Raw genomic sequence first — 14,396 nt, forward strand, 5'->3', positions numbered from 1 at the left:
ACCCCAGGAGTAGAACTTGTGTTCATGTCACAGGTGATCAGCAGCCAATGGTTTCTTCTCAGAGTGCAGCTTCCATAGGTTTTGGGTGGAGGTGAGAAGTTGACGTCCCCTTCTCCCAAGTATTTCCTATTAATCCCATTTACCTTTGTTTAGCACGTTGTTTTAAAGAGTCTTTTGAAGCTCACAAGACTTCCTAGGGTTTATGTTAGCCAGGTCTCCTCCCTGGAGACGTTAAAGACCATCCCATGGTAATACATACACATTCATATTTTTAATAAAATGAAATCCAAGGATACTGAGAACTTAATTCAGTAAGGTTTGACTTAATTCAATAAGGATGGTCCAGGATATCACAGGAAACTGTGTCACACCCGTGTCTGTCTGTATCCATCTTTCTCTTCTCTTATTCCACTGGTCTACAATTTTTGAGAAGTCGTCTGCTTCAGAGATAAAATGTGCTATTATGTATTTTGAGGTGCTGAATTCAAATATGACAATTAAAACAACTGATTGGCTACTGTTTCTAAGATATTTAAGTTTTTACATTTTATGTCTATGTATATTGTGTAGATAGTAGAGTTTTAATCATAAATTGTAAACCTAGGTCTTTTCATGTGTTTATGGTTGCTTTACATGATAATATTTCACCTGCCCTGTTTATGTAACACTTTAAAAATCAGCAAAAGGGTTATATAAATAAAATTTATTATGAAACAAAAGGCAAAAAACTATTATGTACATAGTTTAGTCCTATTCAGTGTCTACTCGGCGCTTCTTGGCTTGTCTCTTGTATTCATTAAATGGAGCATCTCTTGTCACTGTCCGGCAATAGTCTGCAAGCATTGATGGGCTCCATTTGCCCTGATAGCGTTTCTCCATTGTTGCAATGTCCTGGTGAAATCGCTCGCCGTGCTCGTTGCTCACTGCTCCGCAGTTTGGTGGAAAAAAATCTAGATGAGAGTGCAAAAAATGTATCTTTAGTGACATGTTGCAACCAAGGCTTTTGTATGCCTTGAGGAGGTTTTCCACCAACAACCTGTAGTTGTCTGCCTTGTTGTTTCCGAGAAAATGTATTGCCATTAACTGGAAGGCTTTCCATGCCGTCTTTTCCTTGCCACGCAGTGCATGGTCAAATGCATCATCTCGAAGAAGTTCACGAATCTGAGGACCAACAAAGACACCTTCCTTTATCTTAGCTTCACTTAACCTTGGAAATTTTCCACGGAGGTACTTGAAAGCTGCTTGTGTTTTGTCAATGGCCTTGACAAAGTTCTTCATCAGACCCAGCTTGATGTGTAAGGGTGGTAACAAAATCTTCCTTGATTCAACAAGTGGTGGATGCTGAACACTTTTCCTCCCAGGCTCCAATGACTGTCGGAGTGGCCAATCTTTCTTGATGTAGTGGGAATCTCTTGCACGACTATCCCATTCGCAGAGAAAACAGCAGTACTTTGTGTATCCAGTCTGCAGACCAAGCAAGAGAGCAACAACCTTCAAATCGCCACAAAGCTGCCACTGATGTTGGTCATAGTTTATGCACCTCAAAAGTTGTTTCATGTTGTCATAGGTTTCCTTCCTGCATGACCAACTGGAATTGATGGCAAAACATTGCCATTATGCAGTAAAACAGCTTTAAGACTCGTCTTCGATGAATCAATGAACAGTCTCCACTCATCTGGATCGTGAACGATGTTGAGGGCTGCCATCACACCATCGATGTTGTTGCAGGCTACAAGATCACCTTCCATGAAGAAGAATGGGACAAGATCCTTTTGACGGTCACGGAACATGGAAACCCTAACATCACCTGCCAGGAGATTCCACTGCTGTAGTCTGGAGCCCAACAGCTCTGCTTTACTCTTGGGTAGTTCCAAATCCCTGACAAGGTCATTCAGTTCACCTTGTGTTATGAGGTGTGGTTCAGAGGAGGAGGATGGGAGAAAATGTGGGTCCTGTGACATTGATGGTTCAGGACCAGAAGTTTCATCCTCTTCCTATTCCTCGTCTGACTCAAGTGAGAATGATTCTGGTGCATCAGGAACCGGCAGTCCTTCTCCGTGGGGTACTGGGCGTATAGCTGATGGAATGTTTGGATAATGCACAGTCCACTTTTTCTTCTTTGACACACCTTTCCCAACTGGAGGCACCATGCAGAAGTAACAATTGCTGGTATGATCTGTTGGCTCTCTCCAAATCATTGGCACTGCAAAAGGTGTAGATTTCCTTTTCCTGTTCAATCATTGGCGAAGATTTGTTGCACAAGTGTTGCAGCATATGTGTGGGGCCCACCTCTTGTCCTGATCTCCAATTTTGCAGCCAAAATAAAGGTGATAGGCTTTCTTAACCATAGTGGTTATACTGCGCTTTTGTGATGCAAAAGTCTCTTCCCCACAAACATAGCAGAAGTTATCTGCACTGTTCACACAAGTACGAGGCATCTCTGCTCACTTTGGCTAAACAGAAATGTGTCCCTTTGCAAAATCAAACACTGACAAATAAGAGAGCACGACACTGTATGATTTCTAGAGCTGATATAGGGCAATTTGTTCAGCAGAGTGATGTAAGCTTCGTTATGATTGCATCATCCATGACTTCTAGGAATAACATGATGAAATTCATATCATGTATGACGCAATACCAGCTTCAGATTGCATCATTCATTGTTTTGCCTAAAAAGCAAGTACTGTCCAAACCCAGTCATAGATTTATTCATAGATCCAGTCAAAGATGTATTTTAGTCATTTCTGGTTTAAATTGAGATCCCTTCCCTTTATAACTCACTTATACTCCGCCATTCCCAAGTCAAGGGTCGTATATACTGACCCAATAGCGTATCTTGAAAACTAGAGCCAATCAACAATTTTAAGCATCATTTTCATTCTCAGTGACCCAAAATTAGTAAAGTTTGACTACATTTATTTCAGAAGCATTTTGGCTGTAGAGCAGTGTTCTTAGGTTGTCAGATCTTTAGTGCAGAGACCGGTTTTTGTTTGTAGAATGTCCAGCAGAATTGGATTCTAGTCCATGAATAGCGTTAGAAGGTGCTACGGTGACAGGAATAGTAAATGATAATAATGGGGAGGTCCTGGGCAGTGGGAGGGAGGGTGTTAGAGAGCGGGGAGAGGAACGTTTGGGGCAAAGACCTCCTACAAGCTAGGAGGGCTGGGGGCAGTGGTAAGGGGTAGGGATGCCATGGAATAGCTGCTGTAGGGAGTTAGGATGCTGTGCAGGGCTGGACACAATGGAAACCAAGGATCTGGAAGGGTTGGTGCTGGTTAGAGGGTGCTCCAGGAAATAAGGGTGCTAGCAATGGGAGGGAGCAAAGGGACACATTTCTGGCAGAAGCTCTTGGGAATCAGGACTAAGGAACAACTGAGATAATGGGATGAGGGTTGGGGAGCAGATAATTTGGGAGACCTGGTAGCAAGGAGGGGTGTGGGCCATGGGAGGAGAGGAGAGAACCCAAGGAGAGATTTTTCCTTGGGTCCCTGGAGGTGTGGAAGGGTGAGAGCAGTTAGAGGAAGGACCGTGAGGGGTTGTACTGATTGGCAGGGCTAGCTGCCTCTCTGTGCCCTCCCTCACCTCTCTGAGTGTCCCCCCTCAGCTGTCAGGTCTCAGGCCTTTCTCTGTCCTGCAGTGACTGTGGCCCTCTCTCTGTCAGTATGAAGCAGTTCTAGGGGGACTTCCCCTCTGGCTGGAGTCTTCCCTTTCTGCGACATGGAGTTACCTGCATGGGTTTTAAGAGCCCTTTTGATCATGAGTGTCTGGCTGTGTATGTTCCTAATAGACATGGGCACAGCTAAATACCTCATAAGAAGAGTGCCCTGAACCTTTGAGCCCCTGGGGAGCTGGCCCCAGGATTTTACTGCTTTAAAATGGACTGGGGTTAAAATAACAGAACTTTTTGTGTGTGAGACAAAAGTCCCATGAATTCACCTGATCTCACTTGTCGTCTTTCCCCTTAGCAGGGTTTCCAGTTTCTAAACTTGATGTCCTCTCCCAGCTGGAGAAAGGGGAAGAGTTCTTTCCCACAGATCTCCAGGACTCAGAGGAAAGAGAGCTCCTGAGAAGCAGCTATACAGGTGAGTGAGCATTAAACCAACTCAGTGCCTGAAGAAAAGAGCTGGATTCCCAACAAAGACCTTGTGAGCTCTCTGTGTTCACGCTTGTTCCCAGCAGGTGTCATATCCTCAGGGCAGATGTTGCTGACGGCGTCCTACCCACCCTGACTAACTCCTGGCAGTATCTCCTTCCCCAAACTTCCTTCTCCTAAAGTGTTTGGATAGGAACTGAATGCAGAATTGATCCCCTCCTCTCTCCCCTTTAAGAAAGAGTTTGGGGAAATTCAATCCCTGATTTTTTCCATTGCCAGCTGTTCTTTTGGTTTTTCCATTCCTGTTTCTGAGATTTTTCTTTCTCTGTCTTGCAGGTGAGGGGATGGTGAGAGAGACCATGGAGCAGAATCCTCAGCAGGAAGACGATGAAGTGGAACCACAAGGGTCTTTATTGCAAAGATGCAAAGTTAGTGTGTCCAGGACTTGTGAGCAGGGAAAAGCCTGTGAGAGTCAGCACAGGCCAGAGAAGCAGCAGGGAAACCAGCCAATGCAGAAAGTTGGTAAATCTGTTAATTATCAGGGAACTCACAAAAGCCACAAGGAAACCCTGGCCCAGCAGAGAATCCCCATGGGAGAGAGAAATAACACATGTGTTGAATGTGGGAAAAAGTTCAGTAGGCACTCACACCTTGTTAAACATGAGAGAATCCATAAAGGGGAGAAACCCTATGAATGCTGTGAGTGTGGGAAAACCTTCCCTCAGAGCTCAGCCCTTATTAGCCATCAGAGGATCCACACTGGGGACAAGCCATATGAATGTTGTGAGTGCAGGAAAACCTTCCTTCGGCACTCTGACCTTATTAGGCATCAGAGGATCCACACAGGGGAGAAACCTTATGAATGCTGTGCATGTGGGAAAACCTTCACTGAGCGCTCAAACCTTATTGACCATCAGAGAATCCACACAGGGGAAAAACCCTATAGATGCTGTGAGTGCGGGAAAACCTTCTCTCAGAGATCAACCCTTACTAACCATCAAAGGATCCACACAGGTGAGAAACCCTATGAATGCTGTGAGTGTGGGAAAATCTTCGCTCGGAGCTCAGCCTTAATTAACCATCAGAGGATCCATACAGGGGAAAAACCCTATAAATGCTGTGAGTGTGGGAAAACCTTCGCTTGGAGCTCAGCCTTAATTAACCATCAGAGGATCCACACAGGGAAGAAACCCTATGAATGCTGTGAATGTGGGAAAACTTTCACTGAGCACTCAAACCTTATTAAGCATCAGAGGATCCACACAGGGGAAAGACCCTATGAATGCTGTGAGTGCGGGAAAACTTTCACTGAGCGCTCCACCCTTATTAAGCACCAGAGGATCCATACAGGGGAAAGACCCTATGAATGCAGAGAGTGTGGGAAAACCTTCCCTCAGAGCTCAGCCCTTACTAGCCATCAGAGGATCCACACGGGGGACAAACCATATAAATGTTGTGAGTGCAGGAAAACCTTCCTTCAGCACTCACACCTTATTAGACATCAGAGGATCCACGTGGGAGAGAGATCCTATAAATGCTCCAAGTGCGGGAAATTCTTCCATCAAAGCTCAGCCTTTATTTATCATCAGAGAAGCTGCAAGAGAGAGAAATGCCATAAAAACCTTGTCTAGAGCTGAGGAAAGATTTTATTTTCCGTTTGCTAATTCCCACATAATGAGCTTAAAGGAAGCTTTGTGTCCCCTCCCTTGGGGGGAATCCCCCCGTCTTTTTCAGCAACTCCTTTGTCCTATGTCATGGATGTGTGTCCCTCCAACTGGAATTTCAGTCAATCCCAGGTGGGGGAACCAGGAGTGACCTCAACTAGGTACATGGAGGCCTACATGGGCCTTGACTCCACTAGGATTTTCCATGGAGTTAGCTAGCTTCAATTACCTATCCTAATGTAAAAACACAAGTATTTTTTCAATTAAAAAATACCCCATATATGGTGGCCAAGATAATTTAGAAAGTTTCCTCAACACCTGGCATAACCTCCATCACTTTTCCTAGTCTAAACATATTTGGAGTATCACATTTATACTTTTCCTCCCACTGCAAAGAAATTGTTAGTCACCAGGTTCCCATACTAGGGACAGATTGTCTCATTCCCAGTTGTTCTCACATTACACTGGGTTGTGCTGAATGTTTTTCTACCATTTTTCCATATTAAATATATTTAAATATAACAAAGAGAAGGAGCAGGATTAGAGATGGGGGAGGGGGGGGGATTTCAACCTCTGAGACACCTGAAGAAGAAGTGGTGAGTTGGAGGGATTCTCACATTCCGAATTACCCCAGCAATGTTTCCTATGTTTGAGCCAGATAGAATTTATCTTCTCCACTTTCTACACTTCCACCTGTCATTATGTCTTATGATTCAGTGTTCTCAGCCCTCAGCTTGGGAATCACATTTTATTTTCTTTGATCATAAAACAGTATTTTCGAAACTGAGATGACAGTGTCACAGACTTGCAAGGGGAATTTCAATGGATGTCAAACACAGCATGATCACTGGGAGTTGAAATCCCAGTTTCCAACTGTTGGGAAAGCCTCTTCTAGGATTTTTCCTACTGAGATGAGCTTGTTTGCAGATGGAGAGGTTGAGTTTGTTTTGTTCGGTTTTCCATTATGATGATGCTAGAACTTTTGAAAATAAAGCTAGGGCTGTCAAGCGAATAAAAAAATTAATCATGATTAATCGCGCAATTAGTCGCACTGTAAATAAATGGTATTCTATTAGTCTTTAAAATATTTTTGGATGTTTTCTATATTTTCAAATATATTGATTTCAATTGCCACACAGAATACAAACTGAACAGTGCTCACTTTATATTATTTTATTACAAATATTTTCACAGTAAAATAGAAAATAAATAGTATTTTTCAATTCACCTAATACAAATAATGTAGTACAATCTCTTTATCACGAAAGTTGAACTTGCAAATGTAAAATTATATACAAAAAATAATTGCACTCAAAAAAAACCAATTTAAAACTTTAGAGCCAACAAGTCTACTCAGTCCTAGTTCTTGTTCAGTTTGTTTGTTTGTTTACATTTGCAGGAGGTAATGCTGCCTGCTTCTTGTTTACAATGTCACCTGAAAGTGACAACAGGTGTTTGCATGGCACTGTTGGAGCTGGCGTCCAAGATATTTACGTGCTAGATGCACTAAAGATGCATATGTCCCTTCATGCTTCAACCACCATTCCAGAGGTCATGCGTCCAGGCCAATAACGGGTTCTGCTTGACAACGATCCACAGCAGTGTGGATCAACACATATTCATTTTCATCATTAGAATCAGATGCCACCAGCAGAAAGTTGATTTTCTTTTTTGGTGGTTCAGTTCTGTAGTTTCTGCATTGAAGTGTTGCTCTTTTAAGACTTCTGAAAGCATGCGCCACACCTCATCCCTCTCAGATTTTGGAAGGCACTTCAGATTCGTAAAACTTCGGTCGAGTGCTGTAACTATCTTTAGAAATCTCACCACTGGTACCTTCTTTGCGTTTTGTCAAATCTGAAGTGAAAGTGTTCTTAAAATGAACAACATGTGCTGGGTCATCATCCAAGATTGCTATAACATGAAATATATGGCAGAATGCAGGTAAAACAGAGCAGGAGACATACAATTCTCCCCCAAGGAGTTCAGTCACAAATTTAATTTATGCATTTTTTGAATGAGCGTCATCAGCATGGAAGCATCTCATCTGGAATGGTGGCCGAAGCATGAAGGGGCATACGAAAGTTTAGCATATCTGGCACATAAATACCTTGCAATTCTGGCTACAAAAGTGCCATGCAAACACCTGTTCTCACTTTCAGGTGATGTAAATAAGAAGCAGGCAGCATTATGTCTTGTAAATGTAAAGAAACTTGTTTGTCTTGTCAATTGGCTGAACAAGAAGTAGGACTGAATGGACTTGTAGGCTCTAAAGTTTTACATTGTTTTGTTTTTTGAGTGCTTTATGTAACAAAAAAAATCTACATTTGTAAGTTGCACTTTCATGATAAAGAGATTGCTCTTCAGTACTTGTATGAGGTGAATTGAAAAATACAATTTCTTTGTTTATCATTTTTACAGTGCCAATATTTGTAATAAAAAATAATATAATAAAGTGAGCAGTGCACACTTTGTATTCTGCATTGTAATTGAAATCAATACATTTGAAAATACAGAAAAATATCCAAAAATATTTAATACATTTCAATTAACAGTGCGATTAATCGTGATTCATTTTTTTGAGTTAATCGTGTGAGTTAACTGTGATTAATTGAGAGCCCTAAATAAAATTCAATAGTAATGAGTGAAGCAGGTTTGAACGGCTCAGAGGAGAATGCAATGGGAGACTCTTGTCTTGATTCTGAGTCATCACATTTAACCTGCTCTGGAATTTCTAGTTATATGAAATTAGAAACTTAATTTCTGGTTATGTGAATCTTATACCTCTGTGATGGTTTTTTTGTTTGTTTGTTTGTTTTTGTTTTTGAGGGTCATTTGGTCATATAACCAGATGTTAGTTTGATTCGCCAGACTATAGCTTAGATTTTCGGGGGAATTTTATTGGGGAATTCGTATTTTATTTTTGCTTTTCCCCTACCCCTTCCATGATGACATGGAGAAACTTCAAGTTCAGTTCAGTCAACAGGAGATAATACTGCAAGCTATTGGACGTGTTACTAACTGTTTTTATATCTCCCATCTGAAATGATGAACAACAGCACACCCCAAATTGTGAAACTAACTGAAATAACTGAATACAATCACAGTGTTGTTCAATTATTTAAGGTCAATATTGTCTCAGATGATCTGGGGAGAGAATTCCACAGTAAGTGACTAGGAACTGGGCAAAAGGCCCATGTATTTGTTTCCCAAGGCAGTTGTGACCCAGGCTCTTGTGACAAACTATACCCCTGTGTTCACACCCTACACATTAATGCAGTAATTTTTGTAAAAGGCATGTCTTCTCGGATACCATTTAAAATTCATCATTTGCTAATCAACAATATCATGGCAAAATACACATATCAGTGTTATATGTGAAGTAATAAAAACAAGCTGAAATCATGCCTAATAGAATGCTACTGTGACGAAGTGGGACTGTTCTTAATGTTTTCCTCAGTTTCCCCTATGCAGTTCTTAAGTATCTAGGTGGTGGGATAAGGGTGTATGGTTGCTGCAGAGCAAAGGGCCAATGTACATAAATGCCCGACACTCTGTCTCCTAGCAACTGATGGCCTGGGCCCCTCCTCTGCAAAGGTGCCAACTGAAGGTGTTGGAGACAAAGGGATCAGGTGACCTCCTGGCCTGGGAAAGAGGCAAAGCCCAGAGAAGGAGGGGCTGGACGGGAGTTTGGAACTAGCTGGGGACTGGAAGGGAGGGCAGACGGGGGTCTGCCTGGCTGGGCCCCAGAATGGACCCAGCGGAGGGGTCCCGTTCACTGGACCTACAAGCTCTGTTTTAGACCGTGTTCCTGTCATCTAATAAACCTGTTTTACTGGCTGGCCGAGAGTCACGTCTGAATGCGAAGTGGGGGGTGCAGAACCCTTTGGCTTCCCCAGGACCCCACCTGGGCGGACTCGCTGTGGGAAGCGCACGGAGGGGCATATGCTGAATGCTCCCAGGAGAGACCCAGGAGGTGAAGCCATGTAAGCTTCTTGCCCTGAAGACGGTCTGCTCCGAGGGAGAGAAGGCTCCCCAAAGTCCTGACTGGCTTTGTGGGGAGCAGTTCCAGATCATCGCCCGGGGACTCTGTGACAGCTACCCAGATAAATCTGGGGAGTGGTGAAAACAGTTCCTCAGAGACAAAGGGCAGTTGATGCCTCAGCCAGGTGTAAAGAAGGCTGATGGACCATTACCTGCTAAGTGCCCATTCTTTGGCAGGAAAGGTGGCAGGGGCAAAAAAACCAGTATGGAGTTCCCTTCCACACAGATTGCCTGTAGCCTTGCTCCCAGCTGGAAATGCTTCTCAAAGTGGGGACAGGGCTATAAAAAGAAGGGGCAGATACCCCCAAAACATCCCTTGCTTCTCCTACCCATTGCATTCTCTGCATCTGAGATGACAAAATGACACCACCATTGAGCTTTGATGGAGGGGTCCTGACCGAAAGAGTTTGGTCAGTAAGACTACTGAAGCATCTGCTGAGAAAAATCTGCTTTGAAACTGAGATAATTTCTTAGGAATATGTTAGTAAGCATTTTATCTTTATTTTTCTTGAAACCATTTATGACTTTTATGCCTCATTTCCTGTACTCTCATAAAATCCCTCTTTGTAGTTATTAAACTTTCCTGTTTTATATAAGCCAGTGTGTTTAAACTGAAGTTTCTGAGTCGCTATTTGAAATAATAAACTGACAGATTATTCTCTTAAAGGTTTATTGGTCTTCAAATATTGTGTGCTGTCCAGGAGAGGGCTGGGCAGTACAGGACATACATTTCTGGGGGAAATCTGGGACTGGGAGTGTGTTGGGGGGTTACCGTGCAGTATAACCAAGGCTGGGGAGAGGCAGAGTGTAACCCAAGTGTGGCTGGCAGGCTGCAGTTGCACACAGACACTCAGGGTGAGTCTTTCATGCTGGAAGGCTATTTGTGAGTGGCCTAGGTGGGATCTATTTCATCAAGGCATTTTAAGTCACCCAGGGTTTGGGGGCAGGGGTGACACCGCTGCTCATTAGTCTGGATTGTATCCTGGTATGTCACAGTTTTACAGGAGACCATCCCTGCCCATCCTGGCTAATAGCCATTGATGGACCTACCCTCCATGAATTTATCTAGTTGTTTTTTAACCCTGTTATAGTCTTGGCCTTCACAACATCCTCTGGCAAGGAGTTCCACAGGTTGACTGTGTGTTGTGTGAGAAAATACTTCCTTTTGTTTGTTTTAAATCTTCTGCCTATTAATTTCATTTGGTGATCCCTAGTTCTTGTGTTATGGGTAAATAACACTTCCTTATTTACTTTCTCCACACCAATCATGATGTCTATGCACTTTTATCATATCCCCCCTTAGTCATCTCTTTTCCAAGCTGAAAAGTCCCTGTCTATTAATCTCTCCTCATACGGCAGCCATTCCATACCCCTAATCATTTTTGTTGCCCTTTTCTGAACCTGTTCCAATTCCAATATATCTTTTTTGAGATGGGGTGACCAGAACTGCATGCAGTATTAAAGATGTGGGCCTACCATGGATTTATATACAGGCAATATGATATCTGAGATAGAGAAGGATGTGATGGGGTCATGGGTGGTGGGTGGAGCCCTCCTTTGGGGATGCTAGCCCCCGGCTCCACCCCCTTTGGCCCACGGCCCCCCCACTTGGCCAGAGCCCTAAGCCCCCCCAGCTGAGTTCCCCCCTTCTCTGCAAAGCGAAGATGCATAATGTGTAACTAGATGTCCAGGGTACTTTTTAAGAATGGCAATGGATGCATGTGGCAATAGATACTTTTTTTTTTCTTTTTTTTTTGGCCACCCATTATTTTTATGGGAAGTGAAAACCCTTTTCCCTTTTGAGGAATCCAGCTATTGCAACTCAGCCTTTTAACCATCAAGCCAGGCTATGGAAACCCCCTCCAAACTGTCCTTGGTTTTCTTTCATTTTTTAGTTCTTTGGGGTTCACATCTCCAGATTGCAGGTGGTTCACAACAACCAATATGTTAAGAAAACGTTTGGGTTATGTGGGACTTTTCCAAACTGCCACTAACCCAAAGTCTGCCTCACTTGAAATGGATCAGGCCATGTTGTCTGTAATCAAGGCATACTTCATACATGATTTGCCCAGAGACTTCAGGGGAGTGACCGTAATGTGGGGTGAGCTGAAATCGTCAACCATAAAGACCAAGGTAAAAGTGGAAACCCTTTTGTACCAGCACCTGTCTAAGAAAGCTGGACATTCCAGGACCCCGAAACTGATCCCTCTGGGAAAGGAAGTCGTAACATCAACAACAGGCTGTGCCAGCCTTGACCTGTCTCCTACTACCTGAAAAAGCTTGTGAATATGGAGTACTGAGCCTGCGACCCCATCGCCTGAGTCCTTGACTGCACCTCTAGCTCCTACTCCATGTGAGTCCAAAGAGCTGCAGAATCACTTGTCAATTTCAATATGTTATTGTTACTTTTTCCATCTTTGTGTTTATCAACTGGGAAATATCCCAACCCTTATATTCTATTACGGTGTTACAATGGGGCTCAGCGCGTGCATGTGTGTATGAAACCTGTCACATCCAGGCAGGAAAGGAGCTAAAAAGAATAAGCCCCAAACCTGAGTAACTCTAAAGTGCTGCCCTACAAAATGATTGAATATGTGCTCCTTGGTCTGTGAAAGTGTTCAAAGAACCTAAGCTGTCAGATATGGTAGGGTAGGCCCTGGCTGCCAGCTAGATAATAACAAGCTAGCAAAGTGATTCCAGTCTTCAACTCTGAGAAAGAAAACAATAAAAATCCCCTTTGGCCAGGGATCCTTTAACCCAAGAAAATCCTAAACACAGCTTGGGAGGGGACATTAAATGTTCAAGAAGTCTACTTGTGTCTGAAGCAGGAGGCCTCTTGGCTGTTCTTGGGGCTTCTTTCACCATAAATCTCACAGCGTCTTGCTCACACACTGCCCGTGGCTGAGATCTCCCAGGGATTTTAACTTTGCACCCCGAGGGCTCCACGGCATGTTCATTCATTCCAAAATTGTAGAAGCAGGATGACCAGGCAGAATCAACTGTCCTGGGCAACCCTTTCCCTTTGCCAGGAGGGAATCTGTCTTTCTCTCAAACAGAGCAAGCGGGAAGCTTGGATCCCATTGTGATTCGGCCAGAGTTCAGGTGGCTGGCTCTGGGGTTTTGCTTTGGAGCATGTCCTTCCCATCTGCCCTGGCAAAAGCAGGAAGCAAAGGAAAAGTCATTCTCCTGTGAGTGACTTTTTGCCACCTCTCTCCCGAGTGTCTGTATTAAAGGGAGAAGAACAAGAAAAGCCCACTGAATTCTCAGGAAGAAGTTAGGTGATTTCTTCCCCCTCCCAGACCCCTAGTCTCTGCATGACCCTTTGGCTCTATGGTTAATTGCTCCCCATTGGTCTGAATTTCTTCTAATGACAAACTCTAGTTTTTCTCCCTCCAGAGTGTCACTGGGTTTAGGATTTGACGAGTAACAGCCATTCATTTCCTTCAGTCTGCCTCACATACAGACGAGGGAGTTCTCCTTCACCACACGCCCTGCCCATGTGTCTGTCCACCCACACTCCCTCTGTCCTTCCACTGCCAGTCTCCTTGGATCCCTTCACAGGGAGGAGGGTTTAATGCCCAGATCTGTGGGCTATAGGCTTTGAAAGTCTGACTTCCATTTTAAAAACCCAAGATGAGCCAGGCAAGCCCCAGCCCCCTCTGCCCCCTCCTTGGTGGGCAGCTCAGCTGGGCCCAGAACCCTCCCCCACCTAACATCACAAGCAGACTGTGGGTTTTCCTGGCATCTAGATAAGTAGACACTGACCCACAGTCCTAGGGGCCTGGTCTGAGCCTGCCAGCCCCTTTGAGAGAGGAGCTACCCCCAGATCCTTCTGGGTTTCCTGAATGTAAGGGTCACCTGGCCCTGGGGAGGTGTCAGGGGGCCAAACAGCCTGTGTCTCTGAGACAAGCTAGTCTGGGGCTGCCTGGCTGAGGAAGGAGAAATGCAGAGGGGTTACTGCAGAAGAGAGGCTGCGTGAGGAGTGTTTGTGCTCATTGCACATCCAGCAACGACCCATCGCGTTGCTAGTTGTTGGTAAGAGACAGCAGCCTTTTTCTCCCGCCCAGAGACTCACACACTGAAAAGGCAGCTGGGCATTTTTCATGTCCTTTCCTATAGTTTCAAAGAGCGCAACCTGAACAAAGAGAAATTGCACTATATGGAGGCGACCTGAACTTTGAAAACCACTGACAGAAATTTTAGCCTGAACAGGGAAGTTAGCTGTTAAATGGGACATCAGGAAAATAGGGAAGTCGTTGCTGCTGGAGATAAACAAGTTTACATCGGTTGAGGATCCGGCCCATTTACTCCAATGGAGCCAGGTGAGTAACATTAGCTGGGGATCTGCTTGTCTTTTCCCCAATACTGGCCGCAGTCCCAAACAGCTGCTGCTGCCCCTCGGTCCCTGCTGTGAGGGGTGTGACACCCTTTTATTCTGCATTGCCTGATTTCCATACATCTGAGGGACTTCAGCTGCCCTCTGTCCCAAGGGATGCTCCACTCCCAATCCAGCTCCTACCTCTCCAAGGCAGTCTTCTGCTAGGAGAGGATCATTGCAGAGGGCTGGGTCCCTGTTTGCCCGTTCTCTCTAGCTAGCA

General features: G+C 44.3%; 1 pseudogene; it reads left to right on the plus strand.

The window, feature by feature from the left end:
* LOC135889203 (uncharacterized) overlaps window positions 1-14,396 on the plus strand; it is a 407,029-nt pseudogene that overhangs the window by 134,861 nt on the left and 257,772 nt on the right.

Source organism: Emys orbicularis, chromosome 15, assembly GCF_028017835.1.
Source record: "Emys orbicularis isolate rEmyOrb1 chromosome 15, rEmyOrb1.hap1, whole genome shotgun sequence".
Taxonomy (NCBI): domain Eukaryota; kingdom Metazoa; phylum Chordata; order Testudines; family Emydidae; genus Emys; species Emys orbicularis.